Genomic DNA, 23,815 nt, shown 5'->3' on the forward strand with positions numbered 1-23,815 from the left:
GTGTACAGACCTACAGATGTGATGTGATTTTACCCCCATGATTAGGTGACACTCTGTGTGAAAGATGTAATTAAAGTCTCTCATTGGCTGACTTTTTAGTAGGCCTGACTTCATCTCATAAGGCCTTTAAATCTGGGTCAGAGGCTGACAAAGTCTGAGACTAAGTGACAGAGACAGACACACTCTCCTGCTGGCCTGGAGGAAAACAGACAGCCGTGTCGTGAACTACATATGGAGGGCCAAGTGACCGAGACCTTTAGTTGCTGAGAGTGATATGGACTGACAGCCAGCATGAAACACAGAAGACAAAAAAATAAACACACACACACACACACACACACACACACACACACAAATAAAACAAAGCAAAAAAAAACTAAACTCAAAAACAATACAAAGATATCATTTCTACAACTGCAAAGAACTAAATTCAGCCAACAGTCTGAATGAACTTAAAAGAACTAGAATCTCAGATAAAAACAATATAGACAACATTCTAAATGCAGCTTTGAGACCCTGAGCAGATAATCCAGCTAAGCCATGTCCATATTCCTGACCCCTAGAAACTGTGAGACAATAAATATGTGTAGTTTTAAGCTGTTATGCAGCAATTGGAAATGAATATGGGTACTAATATTGATGCTTTCTAATTCAATGAGCTAAGTAGAGTTCCATAGCATAGAGAGGAGCACAGAGAAACTGCTTAGTAAATAAGTGCTCTGAAATCCATACCATACCATGTTCCCTCCTTCCCAGGAACTATACAACCAACATGATAAAAGTAAGATTCTCTGATATTGGCATGGAAAAATATAAATTTTGAAGGGGTTGCCACTGAATGTCCCCAACACTCTATCTTTGTAGACTGTGGTGCTGTTATAAATTATAAAACCCACTTCATGTTTTCAGTTCTTTTTTTTTAATGTTTATTTTTGAAAGGGAGAGACAGACCTTGAGTGAAGGAGGTGTAGAGAGAGGGAGAGAGGGAGACACAGAATCCAAAGTAGGCTCCAGGCTCTGGGTTGTCAGCACAAAGCCTGATGCAGGTTTGAACTCATGAACCATGAGATCATGACCTGAGCCGAAGTTGGACACTTAACCTACTGAGCCACCCAGGTGCCCCTCCATGTTTCCAGTTCAAGTCTAAGGAAGAAGGGTCACATTTGTCAACTGAGTGAGGAGGCTTCAAGGTATGCCCAATAATGGCCATACCCAAATGAACTGGGTTTTCTTTGTCTTTCCGTTTCCTTTTCAGGTCTTGGGGTTTGATACTTCCTTCTACAATGTGCGTTAGTTTTCTAGCTATGCTATCACACATTGCAACAGACTCAATGATCTAAAACAGAAGTTTATGTTATCTCATAATGGGGGTGGTCTGGAAGATCAAGATCAAAGTGTTAGGAAGTTATTTCCTTCCAGCGTCTCTGAGGAAGAAACAGTTTCAAGTCTCTCTCCCAGGTCCTGGTGGCTGCTGGCAATCAGCTTTTCTTGGTTTGTAGATGTATCCTTTTCATCTCTGTCTCCACTGCTCCATGGCCTTCTCTGTGTGCCCGCATGTTGTTTTTTTTTTTAATATCCTTCTGTCTCTCATAAGGATACTCTCATTGGATAGAAGTTAATTCAGTATGATCGTATCTTTATCCTTTCCTTGGATACACCTGTAAAGATCCGATTTCCACATGAAGTCATAGTGTGAGGTTCTAGGCAGGCATGGATTTTGGGAATACATGATTTAACCCACTACCTATAGTCACCTCCACAGAGCAAACCACTCCACGAGATGTGTATAAGAGGCTTCATTAACATGCAGTCTAATTCATAATTGAATGATGTCAGAAATTACATAGTTGAATAATAATTTGTTATATAACTGAAGAGGAAGAAAAGAATTAAAGACTTAAGAAATAGACTGTGATAAGTGGACCAGTTGCTTTTAAGTTCATCAGCAAATTTACTGAAATCTCCCAACTCATTGGGTCTCATTTTTATCATGTATGAAATAAATGGATCATACCTGATGATCTTAGAGTTGCTGTTTGGTTCCAGCATCCTATGATTCTGCTACTCATGCCCGTCAATGATTTAATTAATTTCTAATAGTAAAATGGCATATATACAAAGTAAGCCAAAGGAATCTTTCTCTGTTTACACATTCTGTAAAGTATCATCTAAGAAGGAATTGGAATTTGGATCAGAACCTAAAAGCTAATTAGAATTAACTAGAATTTAATTAATTCATGTATATTTAGCACCAGTACAAGTTTGGAAACAATACCAATAGATTTAAATAAGTCTATGGTACTCATGATTTTTTTGAGACAGTTATGGAATGCTGCCCTAATTTAAGAATAATGTGTTGATTTACCCTGAATTTTTAAAATAGAACAAAGATTGAATCAGAGGATGAAAAAAAGATAAAAGAACCTTAGCCAGAATCACGTTTTTCCTCCCCTCTCTGTACCTCTGACAAAAAATAAAAATAAAATTAAGTCTGTCTCTTGCAATTATCACAGGTGTACCTACCTAATGATGCCACTTCATTTTCCAGCATATTCTCCCTTTCACTCTCCTAGGTCATTAGCTCTTACTATGCCTCTCTTCTCAGGTCTTTAACAGCCCCCCATCTGCATCCTCAAATGACTTTCTGTTTCACTGATAGAACACTCATGATGAAGAGTCGAGTCCAAAGGAAATGAGTGAAACTGGGCAAAGGTCCAAACTTCCGGTTACGAGATAAATAAATCCTGGAATGTGATGTGAAGCATAGTGACTATAGTTGCCAATTGCATTAGGGATGTGAAAGTTGCAAAGAGAAATGCATTGTAATAGTTTTCATCATGGTGGGGGCGGGGAGAAAATTGTAACTATTTGAGTTGATGGAGGTTAATTAACCTTATGGTGATCAGTTTGCAACATGTACTTCCATCAAATCATTATGCTGTGCACCTTAAGCGAACACAAAATTATATGTCAATTATATCCAAATAAACCTGGGAAGGGAGGGGAAAGGAAGGGAACAGAAGGGGAAGGAAGGGAAAAAGCACCCACAGGCACTCAGCAACATCCGTTTCTCCTGCACCCTGGCTTCCTTGTCAGGGTGAGCAGCTGTCTCAGCAACCGCCCATACCAACTGTCCAAAGGCACACGGGTTCTCATTTCAAGTCTTCAAAGGTATGACATGACACCAGCAATTCTCCCCTCTCTCTCCTGAATTATTCATGTGTTTTTTTCTTTAGCGTTCAAACATGTTATTTCTTTCATTTTAAATTTTAAGAAAAGCTTCTAAATGACAACCATCTTGACCCCACAGACTCCTGAGTTACTGTCTTGTTTTTCTGCTTCCATATGTAGCAAAATTTCCTGAAAGAATTGTCCAATAGCTCTTGTCTCATTCAGTCTTGAACTAGCTTCAATCAAGCTTTCAATACACACACTTAACCACAATCTTTTTCCAGGTCACCGTGCCCCACGTGTTGACAAATCCAGAGCTCAGTCTTCTGTCCTGTGACATCTCAGCAGCATTTGTGATGGGATAGTACCCCCTCCCTATAACACTTCCTTCTCTTGAGCTGCCTGGATGCAAACCTTCCTTGCCTTTCCTGGCATCGCCTCTCATTCACTCTCTCTCTCTGTTCTTGACCTGCCTTATCTCCCTGACCTCTGAGCTCTTTTCCTTCGTCCCCACCTCTCTCCTTATTATGTGTGTCTCCTCCTTTTCTCTCTCCTCTTGCTCCATAGGTAAACTTATCTAATCTCCCAGACCTTAAATTTCTTTTTTTTAGCTTATTTATTTATTTTGAGAGAGAGAGAGAGAGAGAGAGAGAGAGAGAGAGAGAGAGAGTGAGCGTGCATGTTGGGGAGGGGCAGAGAGAGAGGGAGAGAAACAGAATCACAAGCAAGCTCTGCACTGTCAGCACAGAGCCCAATGTGGGGCCCAAACCCACAAAACTGAGATCATGAGCTGAGGCAAAACCAAGAGTTGGACACTTAACCAACCGAAGCACCCAAGTGCTTCATCAAATCTTAAATTTCTAAATGCCCACTTCCTCTGAAGCCAGAAATATCCAATCTCTTTCCTCTTGGATGGCTTAGTAGCACCACAAACATAACAGATCCCAAACTGTACCACGATCTCCTCTACCACCAGAGCCGTCACCCTGAAGCACGCCAGAAATACTTCTTGCCCAGATTGTTCCAATAACCACCCAACAGTCTCCTCCTCCCCCTGCCCCCATCTATTGCCCGAAGAAGCCCCGTAAAGAGTGAGTCACATTATTCCAACCTTCTGATCATGAGAGGGTAAGCGAGGTCCTGGTAATCACGACCAAGCCTGACAGGGTCTGGCCCTGGATGTGTCTCCTGTTTCATCTCCTAACATCTCCCTCCACTCATTTTTCTCTACCCTCCTTGATGCTGCTGCTTTTTTATTTAAATAATGTTTTATTTAGTTAGTTATATATTTATTTGTTTATTTATTTTGAGAGAGAGAGTATGAGCAAGGGAGGGGCAAAGAGAGAGAAGCCCACGCAGGCCCCATGCTGCCAGCACAGAGCCTGATGTGGGGCTCAGACTCATGAACTGCGAGATCAGGACCTGAGCCGAAATCAAATATTGGACACTTAACCAACTGACTGAGTCCCCCAGGCACCCGCTCCTTGCTGCTTCTTGACCATAGCATTCATTCTTCTGGTTCAGGAACCTTTATAGTTTCAGTTCATTCTTCCTCAAAGGTTCCCCTCACTCAGTTCCTTCATGTTTCTGCTCAAATGGTATTCCATTATAGGAGTCTCTCCTGAAACCTCTAAATAAATATCAGAACAGGCTACGAATCCTCAGTCTCTTGTTAGTTTCCCTTAACTGTGACGTGTTCTCCACAGCACTGCCCCCATCTCATTACATGCATTTGTTTTCTTGTTTATTCATTAATTTCCCCACCTTAGAGCAGAAGCCTCATGGAGACACTTGTCTGTTTCTTCCTTCTTGCATCATTGATTCCTAGCTAATAATCTGGCATACTGTAGGTCCTCAGCAAATGTCAAATGAGCAAATCACACGATAATAGGAAAAAAAAATCATATAGTCTGCAATATGACTTCCAAATGTATTTCAGTTTATAATTACTATTTTTCTACATTTCAGATTGCCTGGGTAGTCCTAAAATAACAGAAGAGATGGAGCCCTTGGGAATGCTGTTGACAAGGGAGAGGAGGTTTATATTTTAGAGCTGAATGGAAACCTTTTTTTCTTCCCAGTATTTGGAGAGTGATGTAAACAGCACCTATCTAATGTCTGTTCAATTAGGATTTTTGAATATAACCTCCACATTAAACAGCCAATGTACAGGGGAGATAAATCCAATAGCTTTGTCCAATCGTGAGGAAGTCAAATTGGCAATGACAAGTAACAGACGAGTTGTCTGTGGCCTGGAGAAAGCAGGTTGGCCTGGGAGGAGAATTAGGTTTAAGGATAGATTGGGATTCAAACCTCCATGCTGCCACCTAGGAAGGGTGGATCTTGGATGAATAATCTTTCTAAGCCCCATTGTCCTTGGATATAGGGGTTTTCCCTCACGTGCAGGAGGGGCTTAAAGCATGGTTTTTTAAAAATAACGTCTAGCTTCAGCATTTCATTTAATCACAAGAAAATATATCTGACCTCTGACTGCCCTAGGTAGTTCATTTGAATTTATGACCAGAATAAAGCATTCTGGTATAGAATTATTTTCCTTTTCAAAGAGTTTTTTCAAAATCTCTATCTTTAAATGTAGATAATATTGTCCTACTGTGTATAATTCATGTAAATGTTATTACACAGATACTTTAAAAATTACATAAGGAAATCTTTAATTAAAAGTTATTAAGAATAAAGTAATTTAAAGGACAGCTAGCCCATTTTTATGGATAATGAAAGTGCATCAATATCTATCCACTGAAAATGGAAATACCAAGACATTTATTACAATAAAATACTTCCCTAGATAACATACAGAAAGATAATAAATATTACAGATCACTAGCAGTATGGGATCATATTGAAATTCTCAATCTTCTTTAAATTTTCCCTAAGCCATGCAGAGAGACTTCACTTTGCATTGATACTATATTGAAAGAAATATGGACATATCAGAATGGTGTCTCACTTTGCATGATTTCCACACGCAGGGGAAATCCATGGACAAGACACTGCACAAACTGAGGCCAGATTGGAGCTTGCGGTGGTTCAAAGTAGAGAGCCAGTGGCAAGGCCTTTAATTCCAATACAATTTTCATGGCCTAATGGCTTCCCTTAGAGAACTCCGTCCCTCTTGTTTTCCGTTGGTTTACAGTTCACTCGTACAAAATGAGGGTAAAAATAATGCCTTCTCATGTGTTGTGTTGAGATTTAAGTGAATTATAAAATAAAGCTTTTGGAGCAGAGCCTGGTACTTTGTGACAATCTATGGGTTTTTTTTGTGTTCTTCATGGCACTGATATCTCTGTCTAGAAGCCTGGGTTGAAATAAAGGTTGAATATCACAACATATTATAATATTGTTTGACTAAAAACCTAACAGCTATTCTCTATCAGTAGGAGCTCTGACTTCAGAGGAAAGTAAACTTTCTTAATTATAGGGTTTTCAGGTTACCTCTTAACATCCACCTAAAAAGCAGATGTGAGCAGGGGCGCCTGGGTGGCTTAGTCAGTTGAGTGTCAGACTTTGGCTCAGGTCGTGATCTCAGGGCTCCTGAATTCGAGCTCCACACCTGGATCTCTGGACTCACTGCTGTCAGCACAGAGCCTGCTTCAGATCCTCTATCCTCCTTTCCCCCTCTCCCTCCCCTCCCCTACTTGAGCTCTCTCTCAAAAATAAATAACATACAAAAAAAGACAGATGGGAATTGGTTTGTTGGGTCTGTCATTTACTAGCTTTGCAAGTTATAATCTCCTAACCCTCAGATTCTTCATTCATAAAATGGAGATAATAACAGAAGCAAGCTTCATGTAATTATCATGAGCTTAAAAACATTACTAAATGTTCAATAAATTGTATCTGCTATTATCTACAAAATACCAAATGAGAAATTTTCTTAAGAATTATCTGCTCAAATGCAAATATAACCAGCTGCAAAAGTGTGATGACTGAGTTGCTAGATAGTATAATCTCTTTAATCTTTTCCATTGCTGTGAGCTACTGTGTAATTTCACAGGTAGACAGTCATTCCTATAATTGATATTTTTCAATTAATCTGTATTGAGGTAAAATATGCATAAAATATACCCACTTTAAGTATAAAAATTTCAAGTTGTACAAATATACGTAACCATGCAACCATCATGAAAATCAATATATAGAATATTTTCATTGTCTTAAAAAATTCCATCATGCCCCTTAGAAAATATTCACCCTTTCACTGATGACATAGCCTCACATGATATCTGACTGGCTGTCCTATACTATAGATTAGTTTTGCTTGTTTTAAGGCTTCAAAGAAATTGAATCATACAGTGTATAGTCTTTTGCATGTGGCCTCTCATTCACCTGTTTTTGAGATTCATCCATGTCGTTATGGCTGTCAGTGGTTTATTTCTTTTCATTAATGAGTATTTTCCCATTGTATGAATATACCAAAATGTGCCACAACGTATTTTTCAAGTAATCTGCTTATGTACTTACAGGTTGGTCTCAGGTTTGGCTTTTCCAGAAAACTCACTAAAGACTTCCATTTACAAGTCCTTATACATATATTTTCATTTCCTTTGGATTAATACCTAGGAGTGAAATTGCTGCTAAGTACAAATTTAGCTTGTTTTTTAAAAAATACTTTATTGTCAAATTGGTTTCCATATAATACTCAGTGCTCTTCCCCACAAGTGCCCTCCTCCATTACCAACTCCCCTCCCCCCATCCCCTCCTCCTTCATCCCTCTGTTCAGTTCGTTTTCAGTATTCAGTAATCCCTAATGATTTGCATCCCCCTCTCTCCCCAACTCTCTGTCCCCCTTCCCCTCCCTATGGTCCTCTGTTAGGCTTCTCCTGTTAGACCTAAGAAACTGCCAAACTGTTTCTTGTTTTGAGATCTTGTAATTTGGCTCCAAACAATAACTTTGGATTTCATTTATTGATTATTAAGTTGATGAAAAGACAAATTAAGACAAAAAAGGGTTTTTTTTAGTTTATAATTTTGAGAGAGAGAGAGTGAGAAAGAGAGAGAGCATGAGCAGGGGAGGGGCAGCAAGAGAGAGAGAGAGAGAGTATCCCAAGGAGGCTCCATGCTCTCAGTATGGAGCCCATCACAGGGCTCAATCTCATGAACTGTGAGATCATGACCTGAGTTGAAACCAAGAGTTGGCTATTTAACTGACTGAGCCACCCCAAGAGTGAAGTTTTAATTCTTATTATTTTTCAAGTAGAATCCCTACAAATTCCAAAATGAAATTCCCTAATTGTAATATAATAATTTGTTTCAATAAAAGGAACATGATTGATTTCATAATTCAGTAAATGTGAATAGAGTATTGCATTTTCGTGCCTTTTCACTCTTTCCTGTCTTGTAATGACATTAAAGTAGAGATTACATTCACTTTTCAGAAAATAGTTCCTGGTCTGACCCTTACTCTTCCCCTTGGCTAACTCAGGTCTCCTTCCCATATTCTGGGAATCTTGACACATGATGCTGTAAGCTTTAGATCAAATTTTTTGGTATTCCACTCTGTCTCCAGTGATACTTCTGCGGGAGAAATGTACCGTTGTTTCTTCTAGTCAAGAATTTATTTTAAAAAGCTGGATTAAATTATGAAGGCAAGAATATGTTTGTTATAGTATTCACATATTCCAGTGTTGAATGGACCACCACCATACAGCAGATAAGAAATCACTTTCAGAATTTCAATACTTAGTTAAAAAATTAATGATGTTGTAATGATAAAAACTGAAGCCAATTACTTTTTCACAGTAGAATTATGTTTTGCCTAAGCTTTCACAACCAGATGTTTTCTAGTTATACTATTCAATTATCATGTTTGCTCATCAAATTCATCATCATTAGTCTTATAATTATATAGGATAGTCTGCCAAAGAGTGTATTCTTCTAGAATAGCCCACTAGCATAATAGCACTTAAAGGGAATAATTATACAGAAACAATCATGTAGTTGATAATTAATGGAATGATGTAAAAATTGTTAATGAGTACATTTTTACACATTTCATTTAATTCTTATATTTATTCTTAAAATATGAATATATGGTAACAATAAGCATACAAAGCAAATCCATTAGCGTGATCAGAGAGCACAACTTCTCAAAGAAATACAGAAATTCAACAACTATGTGGGAAATCTGAGGTACATAAATCTGTTCTTATTTTAAAAGCTCTCCCATAAGTACATATTATTTAAAAATTCTAAGTTACGCATACCTTAAGATGCTTTTTCACATTTATCCTCCTAGAAGTAAGTGCTGAATCATTCATTTGTTCTTGGTCCCCTTATTGCTTTATGTAAAGAGGCCAAGTCTCATTTCTTACTCATCCAAAACTTTTAGGTTAGATATGATTCATAATTCATCCTTTCCTTCCTTCTTTCCTTCGTTTTTCCTTTTTCTTGGATTTTAGAAAGGTACTGCATTGCATATACTACATGCCTTAATGAGTTTTTGAGGCAGTCTCTGTTAAATCACATCAAAGTGCCTGCTAAAAATATACACACACCAAATGGCATAAATAGATACAATATGCATTATTTTCTTTTTTGACTAAGTTGTTATTGTTTGCCACCAACATATGAGTTTGGGGAATATTTTTGATTTTCAGGACCCCTTGGGCTTTTCAAATAAATAATTATGAACCTGCATTATCTTCTGTGATCAAAATTTTCTCATGGAAATAGCTATGCTTTGAGGGAAAAAAAAGACCTAGTGGTATCATTTTCCTTGTCATCTTAGGCTTCAGTGTGAAGCAGATGATCATGCATTCCCCATCTCTGCCAGAACACTCCCTTATCATCTTACCTGCCTCCCTACCTTTAAATATTTGCTCATAGGAGATCATTGACTTCAGGCCATGGTTTTATTGAACAGCTACTATACAATCAGAACTACATGGGTAGAGGTTGAGCTTTGCATTTTACTTGAAGGGTCCCCCTTCTGTCACTGTTTTCATAGAAATAGCAATACGCACAGAAATGCATCAATAACAGAAGTCAAATATTGTATTACTAAATTGTAATACTTTTGGACTCTGAAATGATGTAGTAATTCAGGGAGGAGAAGAGTTCATGCGAAGTGAGATTTTCTTGAGGAAAAGACTTCTGTAGATTTTTAGTGCCTATTCATAAAGACGGTTAGGAAACGGGATGCCTGGGTGGCTCAGTCGGTTAAGCTTCCAACTTTGGCCTAGGTTGTTATCTCAGGGTTTGTGGGTTTGAGTCCTGTGTGGGGCTCTGTGCAGACAGCTCAGAGCCTAGAGCCCACTTCAGATCCTATGTCCCCTTCTCTCTGTGCCTCTGCTGCTTACACTCTGTCTCTCTCTCTTAAAAATAAGTAAATATTTAAAAAAATTTTAAAAGATGGTTAGGAAGAACATCCAAAAAATTAAAGAAGCAAAGGAAAAGAAACAGTATTTATTGAGCAACTACTGTGTTTCAGACAATATATTAGATTATTAAATGCATTATCACTTTAGACACAAATTTATAATATAAAGAGGAAGACCAATAATGTGCTGGTGAAAAAGGATGTATAAGGATTTATAGACAATGAAATCAGCTAACAGTTTGATGTGTCATAACAAAGACAAACTCTGGTTTTCTTCTGAGCTATTTAGCAATAGTCTGAAATAAAGTTCCTTGGTGTGTAAAATGGAGTGCAGACTGCTTTCAGCAAAATTAGACTAGCAGGGACTCTTCTTAAAACAAAATTCTCCCTCCCCCAAATATGTCCTACTCCCTGGGACCTGTGAATAGGTTATTTTATAGGGCAAATGTTAAACTACAGACCTGAAAATAGACAGATGGCACTGGATTATCTCAGGGGACCCAATCCAATCACTACAGTTGTTAGGAGTAAAGAACATTCCCCAGCTGAAGTCAGAAAGGATAACAGAAGTGTGGATAGGAGAGATTCAAAACCGGAAAACACGTAAATCTGCTGTCTGTGGTTTTAAAGAGAAGGAGGACCATAAACCAGAGAATGCAGGAAGCCTCTGGAAACTGAGGACAATTCTAATCCTAAAATCAGAAAGGACCTAGGACCTCAATCCTAGAGCTCCGTGGAAATGAATTCTGCAACAACTAGAATGAGCAGATCCCCTCCCCAGGCTGACCAAAACCTGGATTTTCGCCTTTGAGGACACGAACAGGAATCCAGTCAAAGCCCAATGCGCAGTCAACCGCCAGCCCAGACACTAACAGAACTGTGAGATCATAACTTTGTATTGTTTCAAACATCCCAGAGTCTGATACTTTGCTAAGGCAGTAATAGAAAACGAATACATTATAAGATTGAATGAATGGACATGTTGACAAACAAGTATATGAATGGATTTGTTATAATGAGTTTTTCTTTATGTTCTAAGGTGTTTTTGTTGACATGTTTCAAATTGCTTACAGACGCGTTTTTCTCCACTGAAGACATAGTGCTTTAAGTGGTTTAAAAACCTCAGCAAAATAAGTAAGTAAATAAAAATAATTTTAAAAATTTGTCACAAAGTCAATTAACTTTTTGTTTCATGAGTTAAAAATTAAGGGAGACTTACAAAAAGCCTCATTTATTTTCAAAATCACGTTTCCCTTCTTTTCTCTGGGGTAAATCAGCTTTTCCTTTAATTAGGTAAATCTTTCCCAAATTTTGACATTGGCTAATAAGTTCATATATCATAAGCTTACCCACTATGCTTAGATATCATTTTTCATTAATGATGTAGCAATGCTCACCCCTTCATTAACTTTGTTTAGCAGCACTAATTACAGTGGATGCTCAAGTCTCTCCCTCTTCATTTTTTCTCAATGCCATCTCATTAAATCATTAGGACTCTTGGCTAAAATAGAATAAATATATAAGCACATATTTATTTAACACATTCTTATGACTAGAATCATGGCCAGAATATCTGGATGGGTTAAACTTTTACTAAAGATGGTGACAAGGGCAGAAGCCATAGCTAATGTATGTGTCTCCAGTCCCTGACAGTAGGTCCTATGCATTAAATCACATGTTGTAGAAAATTTGTCTAAAAATGTCTCTTAAAATGTATTTTCTTTAGCCATTTAGAAAAAAGGACATTAATTCAGTGTTGGAGGAGTGGTTTAATATCTTATTAATGGTACTTAATAAACTCTATAAATTCTATCAGAGCAGATATATGGAAACCTGCCTTTGTCACTTCTCTCAAAAAGGACAAAATAACAATGTGATGGCATTAAGGACATTATATAGTAGAAATTAAGAGATCAGAAGTTTAGTCTTGACCAAACTAACAAATGGTTGTATGGCGTTAGGAAATCATTTTCTACTTCCAGGGGGCAGTTTGTCCATTCTGGACAATGAGAATTTAGAGTAGGTTTCTCTAAGCCTCTACCATATTTATGACTCTTTCTGAATAAGGCATCTTGTTAAAGTAGCTTTGGAAGCTAGTGTTTGCCTGTTAAAGGTCTGGCCTGGATAGATTGCTAACAAACCTTGAAAAACGGTACTGTGCAAATGCAAATCTTTATTCTGTTATACATGTTGTCTTGCTATTCTCCTTATCCTTTTACACGATGATGAGACTTAGAAAATGTTGGAGGTTGTCAACCCTGCAACAAAATTCTAATAAACCATTTAATGTTTACATTTTTTGGTTCCAGCTGGATGAACAGTCAAAACAGGTTTTCTTACTTTATTTTTGTATCCATAAATTTATTAGGAATGTCTTTAGTTTTCTGTTAACATTTTTATTTTCATAAAAGGCAATTGTTAAATTAACCATTTCCATTAGAGCTTCGTGATATATATCTTAACAGAACTCTATATTCCCAAATTTTGATTTGTTTTGACTATTTATCATTTGGCAATCTCATTGATAATCAGTCGTAATTCTTTTCTTATTTTTTACTATAAACAGTATTTTTAATTGTAGAATTTATCATTGAGTCAGTTTTTAAACTTCTGTTAAAAAGATGATTACCTGTGAAAAGAAGTATTTAAATTAAAAAATACTTCTCTTGAGGTAGAAATTATAAACTGAAATTTGCATGTGTTTAAATTATATAAGGGGATGAGGATTGACATATGTGTATATGTATGAAACCCTCACACGAGTCACAATAATAAACATAGCCAGAACACTCAAACTTTCCGCATGTCCCTTTGTAATTCCTCCCTCCAGACACTCTCTGCACCCCACAAACTTCCCTCCTCATTGACATGTAAAAATTAATCTTTATGTCACTGTAGATTTTTTCACTCAGCATAGTTACTTTGAGGTTCATTTGTAATTTTGCATGTACGAATAGTTTATCAAAGCATTTTATTCCTGAGTAGGATTTCATTGTATAAACTCAGTGCAAGTGTCCATTCACTGGCTGATGTATATTTGTGTCATCTCCAGTTTTAACATATGTTATGGGTGGAATTATGCCCCCCATTCATATGTAGAATTCCTAATCCTTAGTACCTTAGAATATAAACTTATTTGGAAATAGATTAATTGAAGATGTAATTAGTTAGGTTAAATTGAGGTCATATTGAACTAAGGTTGACCCCTAATGCAATATGATTGATGTCCTTATAAAAATATACACAAGTACAGAGGGAAGATGATGTGAAGACACAGGGAAAACACCATCTACCACCCAAGTAACCCAACATTCAATGCTATCTACAAAGAAAGACTGTTTTCTATCTTCCTTTCTGACCTGAATTCTATTTATTTGTGTGATTATCTATCTACCTATCTATCCATCTCTCTATCTACTATCAATCAATCTATCTATGCATCTATCATCGCTCTAACTACCAATTTATTTTTAACTATTTGCAGTAGGTAGACTCTCTTCTTCAATGTTTAATAAATGTGGTGAGAATGGACATCCTTTAGTGTTCCTGATCTCAGGGGGAAAACGCTTGATCTTTTACTGTGTAGTATGATACTTGCTATAAATTCTTTTGTAGATCTTCATCAGGTTGAGAAATGTTAATAGTAATCCTTCTTTACTGAGGGCATTCTATTAGAAGTCAATGTTGAACATTGTCAAAAATTTATCTGTGGTTATAGAAATGAGCATATGTTAGTTTCCATTTTAATTTTTAAAAATTGTTAATGTAAATTCCATTGATTGGCTTAAGGGTGTTAATGTTAAGAATATTTAAGAACTAGTTTTGCATTCCTGGGATAAATGTTATTTGATCATGATTTATTAGCTTATTATATTTGGTTGAGCTCAATTTCTAAATTTCTTAAGAATGTTTTTATCTGTGTTCATCAAGGGCATTAATCTGTAGCTTTGTTTTGTTCTTGTATGCCTTTGTCTTATTTAAGTATCAGAGAATACATAATGTCCTCATAGGATGAGTTGTGGTATATTTCCTCCTTTTCTAAAAGAAGTTGTAGAGAGTTAGTTAAATTTTTGGTCCTTGCATTTTTGATGAAACTCTAGTAGTAAACAGCTAGAGTTGGAATTTTCTTTGTAGGAAAGAATTTAGCAAAAGAAGAGATAAGTTCTTTCTTTAGTCAATAGATATGAGGCTATCAGGTTGTCTGTTCCTAGGTGAGCTTTGGTAGTTTGTGTCTTTCAAGAAATTTGTTCTTTACCTCTAAGTAGTCGGGTTTATTAGCCTAATGTGCATAGTGTTACTTCATTATCCTTTAAATATGTTTGATCTCTAGTGATGTCAACTCTATCATTCCTGATACTGGTAGTTGTGTCTTTGCTCCCTTTTCACCTCTGTAACTAGAGGTTTATAATTTTTTTTTAAATCCTGAAAGAAATAACTTTTGGCTTCAATGATCTGTTCTATTGTAACCATTGACTCAAAATCCTGTTTCTCTGTATCTGTCAAGACATAATAATTTAAAATGTCTATTAATTAACCTATTTCTTTACTACTGTGTTTCTTCTTCATGCACATTAACCAAAGGTATAATAACCTAGAATGTCTTTAATAATACTGATGACTATCATGAACACTGCTTTATAAATCCACAATTAACTTAAATATTAGTATCTTGATTAGGGAAGGCAAGTAAAAGCATAAGAAATACAAAATGTTACAGTTCTAAATCTTGGCCCTCTAGGCCTTTTAAATATATTTCCATTAAATAAAATCATAAGAAAAAATCAAGAGATAGATTGGTCAAATAATTAATACACATGTGTATACATCTTTATATGTGAAGACATAAACACATACACATATACATGTAATTAATTTATACGTATCCCCATATTCCTTGTACATAGTTTACGCTGTTTGTTCACTCTGAGTATTCCATATTCCTTTATGAATATGACAAGACTAGATTCTGTCTACTTATTTTTAATATAACAAATCAACATTTATAAAATATGCAGGCTTATTAATGGAGTTTGGTTTATTTATAAGTGTACTTTCTGTGTCCTAAAAACCAGTTTACCATAAATAATACTAGTAAGATATTCACCCTTATATGTCCCTTTTTACACTATTGAAATGTCATCAGATCAAAATATAATCAAATGCACCTATTTGTCATATCATTACAAGGTTAACGCCACACTGACTCGTAGCTTTTACGCAACAGATTTCATTTGAGGCCCTTTAGCAAAGGAGTATATGAGTTATGGCTCAGAAATCTTTCACTGGTCTCTCAATGAATTCCATACACGGAATAACTATAAATATTATAATAAATATATTTAGTAAGATAGCAAGCTCTGGCAAGAATTGTCTCAAGTCAACCTCAGTTATAAACCCAACACACTTTCATATTTATGTGGACTTTACAGTTAGGAAGATGCCCCACTGACCTCTCCTCATCCTTCATGCCACAGCGAAGGTTTTCTATGCTTGCAGCTATGATCCTCCATTTCTTTCCCCGAGGGCTTTATTTGGTGCTCAACATTCCTAACAAACCAGTTGAGTGAGGGAATGAAGGTTAGCTCTCAATCAGTAGAAACAATCTAGTTTCCTTAAGCCTTGGGTAACATAGCTCGGAAGGGAGAGCTACCCATTTTCCAGAGCTCTCCAGTTGGATTAAGCTTCAGTTCTTATTTTCATTCATTGTTTTTTTAAAAAAAAATATTAATGTTTTCTTATTTTATTTTTGAGTGACAGAGAGAGGCAGCGCAAACATGGGAGGGTCAGAGAGAGAGGGAGACACAGAATCTGAAGACAGGCCCCAGGCTCTGAGCTGTCAGCACAGAGCCCAACGCAGGGCTCGAATCCAAGAACTGTGAGATCGTGACCTGAGCCGAAGCCGGCCGCTTAACTGACTGAGCCACCCAGGCGCCCCTCACTGTATATTTTTAACGTGCCATTTTATAGTTTACCTATAATACAGTTCTTTATATCTATTGCCCTCTCTCTAGATCCAGAGAGTGTTACCACTGTGAACAAAGGAAAGAATAAACGCAGACAGAAATTCACACTGCTCCTAAGTATTTTGTGACTTAAATCCACTTGTTTTAGAAGGTAGTCATATAAAATCTAGGCTTCCTGGACTTTTAAGCATCCTTCCAAGAGTTTTAGTTTTTAACACAAAATGTTCATGAAAATAAAGCTGGAAAACATCTCAATTAAAACTATTTGAATGTTTTTGTTAGTCCCCAGAGAAGTGAGTTATTTAATGTGTTAGATTATTGCCCTGAAGCATTAGTCATTTATAATTATGGTTTGCTTATAGAATTAAGGAATGGAAAGTTGTTTTTTTTAATAATCCAGTGATGCAGTAATCTTTTCTTTTTTAATTAAAAATTAATTTGCCTCCTAATGAAGACAAATAAAACATCAAATCTAATTAAGACTGTGTGAAAGGTTGTGTTAGCCTCAGTTAAGAGGCCTAACAGACAACAAACTTCATAAATACCAAAGCTCATCTTGTTCCTTTTCCTGGAAGGTCCTAGGGGTAAAAAGCAGCTGCGGCACATTATTCCTCCTTTTGTTTTAATTGCCTTTAATAAATGAGCTAGAAAAAGCATTATAAATAATGCATCATAATGCTTTGCATAAAGGTAAACAGAACAAATGTGCCAGGTGACAAGTTTATGACAGTATATTTCAATAACCAGGCTCTTTCTTGAATTATATTTTTCTTCACTCTTTGTCACTCAGCTAGGAGAAAGGGAATTATCAAACAGACAAGAAAAAATGAACAGCATAAGAATTAAAATGGCACTAATGATAATTGGGAACAATAACAAAGAAAGTTGAGGTGCACACAAGGGGAGGTAATTTAAATGTCTTAACAATTTCATACATTTAGGATTTGTAAGAATAAAGAACTGTGATAGTGATGCAGTCAGAAGATTTTATTTCCATACATTTTTATTAAAATGTCCCTAAAGTTTAGACACCAGGTTAGGTTCTGGGGTTCTGTGGATTATTGAGAAATAGAACCAGCTACTAAAATCTCACAGTTTAGTAAAAGAAAGGAGAAATGGAAAACAATGATCTATAAAATATCAAAATAAAACCTTACTCAGCGTGATGCTGGAAGGCAGAAGAGGAATGACTGATTCTGTTTTGGGGACTCAGAAATATTGAAAAAACATATAAATAAAATCTTAAAGTATAATCGTACCAAGCAAAACATCTTAGGCAGTAGACACCTTATAAAAAGATTGTATAATATTTTCATGGTGGTTGGAGCAATATTTGCAAGGGGAGAACGGTAGATGGTCAGTCCTGACAGTCACAGCGATGGCAAAGGAACACAAATGCCACAAGACAGAGGTTGCAACTACATAACAAAAGATAGTTCTTAAATTTTTCAAAGCTAAAGAATATTAGGTTAGATTAAATGATGGATGTAATGTTATCAAAACATTAACATTTATTCAGAGATGTTTGAGAAATACATGTGGCGGAGCTTTTATTCTATGAAATTTTTACCTTCTCTAACTCTGGTGTATGTCTAGGTTTTTATTTCAAAAGGCAATTGTTGGCACGGTTCACTGTAGAATTAGGCGATGCATGTGGCCACAGCTGGAGTCTTGCACAGAAACGAGGTTCCAATAATCATAGAAGACTTCAAGTTTTATTTGAATCATATTATAAAAGCAGTATGAATTTTTGAAATATGTTAACATACCAGAAAAAAGCACTATTCTGAAATATTGAAAATATATAACATATTTAAATTATTTGGCTTTCTCTAAAAAAAGTTATTTACATTCATATGATAACTTCACTGGAGTAAAAGTAAACATTTTGGTGAAAAAAATTAGGATCACCTGGGGCTCCTGGGTGGCTCAGTTGGTTAAGCTCCGACTTCGGCACAAGTCATGATCTCACAGTTCATGAGTCTGAGCCCCTCGTTGGGCTCCGTGCTGACAGCTCAGAGCCTGCAGCCTGCTTTGGATTCTGTGTCTCCCTCTCTCTCTGCCCATCCCTCACTTGCACTCTGTGTGTCTGTCTGTCTCTCTCTCAAAAATAAATAAATATTAAAAACATTTTTAAAAATTAAGATTACCTCGGAAATAAGTTACAAAACATGAATCTAAAAATGGACATGATCCTTGCACTTTGTTAACAGTCTTATTTGGGCATGACATGAGATGAAACCATATGATTGAATCTGTTCACATTTAAAGATGTTTGGTATTATAAGTATAAAGGAAGAAGTTAACACCTAGCTCTAGTCTATGCATTTCCACGTGCTGACATTCAACTAGCATAGGACTGGCTGTGGCCATTCTTACAATACAGAAATGCTTCTATACTGGTTGCCAAATGCCCTCCCCTTGGAGGCCCACAAGCTCCTGTACCCATGCTACCACAACACATTGGCCAATCTCTTAGAACTTCCAAACGTCCTCACATTTCAGCAGCCAAAGAGTCAATGCCTTTCATCAAAGGAGAGCTCCAGGACCCTCCTTGTTGATAAGAGGCCCATGCTCTGTACCAGTGGTTCTGTGTTCGTACCTACTCTTATTCAACAAACGTGTTTAAGGAAATGATATAAGCCATACACCATTCTAGGCACATGGTAGCCACCAAATTAGGAAAAACCAAGAAACAGAAATTACTCCAGTCTACATAAAACTCTAGTGAAAGATCAACTATTAAGTAAATCACTATAAATGGATGCATAATTTAAAATAATGATCACTACTAAAGAATGAAAGAACAGAATACTATATAATCATAAAGGTCAATCAAGTTTCTATTTAGGGATAAGATCAGTCATCAGTGGCAAAGGAGCCAGTCATGAAAATGAGAAGACATTAGCAAAGCCAGATGTGCATAGGCAGGGCCAACTTCAGCTATTTTTGTGGTTACTGTGTCAAGAATGAGTAAATAAAAGCCACAAGGAAAGGAGTATTATAGTGATGTAGCTTTCATTTTCAAGAATGGGAGTTTCTTGGCTTTGATGACTGGATTTCATTTGTTTTTCTCATTGTATGAACTTCATCATTTTTTTTATTTTTCTGGGCCTCAATTACTTTTACTGCAAATGGTATATTACCTTCACCAAGGCAACTAGAATGTAGATTCTATTCATTGCACAGGGCAATAGTAGGTGGCTAATAAATGTCTTTTGAAATTAATAAATCTGTGAAATGAGAATAAAAATAATTTAAAGAGTTGTAGTGAGGATCTAATTATTTATGTGTGGTAAGTATATGTGTATGTGTTTATATATACATATATATGAAAAATTTATAGTTTTTCAGGAAATCATATATATATGTACATATAAATGTAGGGGTGAAGATTTAACAATAAAATTGATCAGGCATATGTATGTCCATAAGAATTTACACATAGCTTAGTAGATTGACTGATTCAGAGTAGATACTAATAAATATTAGTTCCTTACCTATATTAAATAAATATACTTTCAAAGAGAGCGTGCTGAGTAAATTATCAGAATGTAGAGTGAGAATAAGTTGTAGACTTGTTTTCTCAACAAGATTTCCAAGAAAAGACAGTACATATAAACATACTTTAGGGGTGCCTGGGTGGCTCATTCGGTTAAGCGTCCAACTCAGGTCATGATCTCATGGTTTGTGGGTTCAAGCCCCGAGTCAGGCTCTGTGCTGACAGCTAACTCAGAGCCTGGAGCCTGTCTTCAGATCCTGTGACTCCTTTGCTCTCTGATCCTCCCTGCTCATGCTGTCTCTCCTGTCTCTCAAAAATAAATAAAAACATTTTAAAAATTTAAACATATTCTAAAGCATAAAGGCATTGGATTTCAACTAGGGGAGACAGTGGCTGAACAACCATCACCATGCCACTTAACCAGAAGACAAAATATGTAACAATAGTGACATCTTCCATGCTGGTCATTGGCTTTACATATTCATATGCATGGCACTAAAAAGTGTCTTTAAAAATCCTAAAACATATCTGATCTCCTGCAGACGAGTTGTCAGTTTATCTGATTGACCTTTGAATTCCCATCAATTTGAGAAGTTTTCACAGGAAATAGGTACTAAATACAGTATTTTCCTCTACTGTACAAAGTAACATTGACTTTCCAGAGGCCAATTTGAGGTCTTTACAGCTAAACTTGAAAACAAATCTTTTGTTTGTGTTGTCAAATTTTTTTATTGTTTTTATTTTTCAAGAGAGAGAGACTGTGAGCAGAGAAGGGGCACAGAGAGAGGGAGACACCGAATCCGAAGCAGGCTCCAGGCTCTTAGCTGCCAGCACAGAGCCCGACACAGGGCTCAAACTCATGGACCGTGAAATCATGACCCGAGCCAAAGTTGGATGCTCAGCCAACTGAACCACCCAGGCACCCCTGTTTTGTTATTTTAATCCCATCACTTATGCTGCAGAAAAATCATGAGCTTGTGTGGCTAATGTACCATTGTGGAGGAGGAGAGTGGAGGAGGCAACTTTGCAAAACTTTCCAGCACTTCGGAGGGTTGAGAGGCTCAAAACATCATTAACTTGGCTGCAGACAGAAATCTTCTGATACTTGGACACAATACAGAATGCTTTCGAATGTTACTTTATCTCAGACAACCTTAACATTGAAACATGGATTCATTATTGTTTTCTTGTTGACAAAGCCATCAATGGCTGAGACTTTGCCACATCAGACCTCACTCACTTTAGGACAAAGTAAATGTTAGCACATAAATTTGACTCGAGCCATATTGAGAATCCCAGTTTTCTTTCACAAAAGTCTATCACTGCAAAGGACAGTCAGCAATAGAAGCCCGAATTCCATTTTCTGCTTTATGCCTTTGTGAGTCAAAGATTTCAGTATGGTCTTGCCAACGAAGAGTCAAAACTGACTGGGTTTCAGAAACAACTTGATCAGTGTCATAACAGAAATCTTGTTAAATTTCTAAATTGTATTCATGCCAAACAATAGCCTTGTTATTAAAATTGCCTTTGTTAGAATTAAAATGTGTCTTCCTGTTTTATTTGTCCAATTAAATCTATTGCATGTTGTCAAGAGGAACAATTAAATTTTACATGAAAAACAATAAGAATCAAAAAAACATGTTTCAAGTACCTTTTTGTACAAGATATTTTATGTTCAAGACATATCTTCACTTCAATCAAGTATGTAGTGTAGATACAATGCTGTGTCTATGTTCTCATAGGGCATTTTCTGGAAGGGCTCATAATTCCAACAGATTCTCATACCTATTTAGTATGCTGAAGAAATGATCTTTTATCATGAACCAATGCCTTGGTATAAATATACTTATTGAAAATAAATTTATCTATTTTTAAAGTCTCCTCAAATTTTGAGTTCATTAGGCAAAGTACAACTAAGTAAAACCTATGTATGTATGTTAGAGACATGAGCTACTAAAGTCTGTGTGTTCCCAATCTGCCATAAATCCCTTACCGCCCATTGGTCCATTCAGTCTGTTACAGAATTCATTTTTTGATGTTTATTTATTTTTGAGAGAGAAGGAGAGCATGAGCAGGGAAGGGGCAGAGAGAGGGAGACACTGAATCCAAAGCAGGCTCCAGGCTGTCAGCACAGAGTCTGATGTGAAGCTCAAACCCACAATCCCTAAGATCAACATCTGAGTCAAAATTGGAAGCTTAACTAACTGATCCACCAGGCATCCCAAGAATACAGTTCTTAACAGCCCTGTGTGTGTGTGTGTGTGTGTGTGTGTGTGTGTGTGTAATATAGAAGGTGGATGATGTTTAAAACGAGAAAGAATGAGAAGTGATGAAAAACACCCATAAAGACTAAGTCAGGCTATATAAAATTTATAATTTGACAAAGACTTGGGAAAGAACAACAGAGAGGAGAAGGAGAAAGGCAGAGGGACAGAGTTAGTCTTTCTTGGGTTGAGATACAAAGCATTCAACACATGCAAATCACATAGAACAATCTATGGTGCGGAATAAACACCTAATAAATGTTACTTCATAATACTCCTTATCGTTATTTTCATTGTCCTTGTCATCATCATCACAGAGAGGTGGGGACTGAAATGTGAGAGGCTTTAGGAAAGATGTAAACTGTCAGAGAACAGTAGATGAGAGTAGATAAGACCTCTCAAAAACTATTTTCTGTAACATATATTTTGGATCCTCTTCAACATTCTTTGAGATGTTTAAAACAAATAGGATATTTATTTTAAATCAATGTTGACTGCAGATCTAGGATTATTTGGATACATTTTTGAGGTGGTATCAGGCCCTCAGAAAACTCCAGTTTTTGTGCAGATTATATTTTGAAAGCTGTTGTACCCCAAGCCCCGGGTTTGGGACCTCTGCTTCACTATACAGCTGCAGTTCACATGAAAATTGTCAACCTTTACTAATGCCAACATTGCATATTAAAGCACAGGAGAGTCAAGCAGATAAAAACCATTATAATTATCAGAAACCAAGAGCCAAGTTAAAGAAACATCCTACAGACACACTTATGTAAAGAATTAGATTGTCTCAACCATGTGAAATTTACTAAAATTCCCTCATAACCTTATAAACTGGAATTCAAGTTCTTTTACCCTCCATCAAATCCAGTTTTTAATAAAATGAGTAAACTTACTATAGTCAAGAAGAAGCCAATATCAATTCTATGCTTTGGAGAATATATCTCTCAGGGACAGAGCTATTACTGTAGGATTTCAATTAAAAGGCTTTCTAACTATTGATGAAGTTATTCCTTTTCAGAAACTAAACCACCATGTCAGTGACAGGGGTGAAATATTTTGAATTATAATGACTCAAATAAGTCAAGGATAGAGAGCTTCAGAACCTGAAAAATCCTAAACATTACAGGATACTAAAGCCACTAATATCTCATTTCTGTGGAGGAATATCTTCTTGTTCTAGAGCCTATGTGGGGTTTAGTAGATTATGTTTGGAATATTTGTGTCAAATCTGTAACCATGTCAGCCAACTTAATGAATACGTTGCCTCTGAAAAAAATTGCCACGTCAGATTCCTGTTAAGATAGAAACAAAAGTGGAATTTTTGGAGCATATGATATTTCTTTTTTTTTTTAATTTAAAAATTTTATTTATTTATTTTTTACTTTATAAAGTTTCATATTTTTTAACATATGCAATTATTTTCCATCCTTTACAATACAGTAGTTGCAATGACACTCCAAACAGAAAAGCAAAGTAAAAAATCAAAACACCAACTTCTGTTTCATGTAATTAGACTTATACAGAAATTAGAAGGTTAAGTAACAACTAGTTAATCACCTAATTTCACAGCTAT

Source organism: Suricata suricatta, chromosome 1 (assembly GCF_006229205.1).
Source record: "Suricata suricatta isolate VVHF042 chromosome 1, meerkat_22Aug2017_6uvM2_HiC, whole genome shotgun sequence".
NCBI lineage: Eukaryota > Metazoa > Chordata > Mammalia > Carnivora > Herpestidae > Suricata > Suricata suricatta.